We start from the raw sequence: 757 nt of genomic DNA on the forward strand, positions 1-757 counted from the left end.
ATATATATATATATATATATATATATATATATATATATATATATACGTATACATAAAATATGCATATATGTACGATCAGTAAGACATCAAAAATGGCGTACCACATACATACCTATGTGTGTGTGTGTATAGTGGTGTGCATAGACCTGAGCCTGTATTTGAGGGTGTGTAACACTTCATGTGTATCCGTGTGTGAGTGTTATGTATCAGTACGTAAGTGTATGTGGGTACGTGTGCGTGAGTGCGTGTGTATCTATCATCGCCATACAACAACAACAACAACTACTACTACTACTACTACTACTACTATGTTGTTTCCATCCTCATCAACAACTTCTTTACTGAACACACACATTATTCCCCTCCTCCCCTCAAACTACATAATTCCGCAATCTACATTTTTTCGTCCTTTTGCATGCCCCACAGTACTTAACATCCACCGGATCTAGTTCAAAACGGGGGTACCAGTATTTTCGTAACGAAACACTTTGAAACTTGGGACACTGGTAGAATGTGTCACATAAAACATCTTTTTCTCTTAGTCTTCTTAACAAAAAAACGTACATCGCAGTTATTTCATGTTAAAGTTGTCGTATTTCTGTTATTTCAACCAATGACTGACGTCCATTCAGTCGAATACATTAAGTGCTGACTACGTAAACAAACGATTCTCAAACGATTCTGGCGGTGATAAAATTATTATTTCCTTGTCAAAAAATGGCTGAAGCATATTGGCAGTAGCTAATAAACCTTTCAT

The sequence above is a fragment of the Octopus bimaculoides genome, chromosome 1, assembly GCF_001194135.2.
Source record: "Octopus bimaculoides isolate UCB-OBI-ISO-001 chromosome 1, ASM119413v2, whole genome shotgun sequence".
NCBI lineage: Eukaryota > Metazoa > Mollusca > Cephalopoda > Octopoda > Octopodidae > Octopus > Octopus bimaculoides.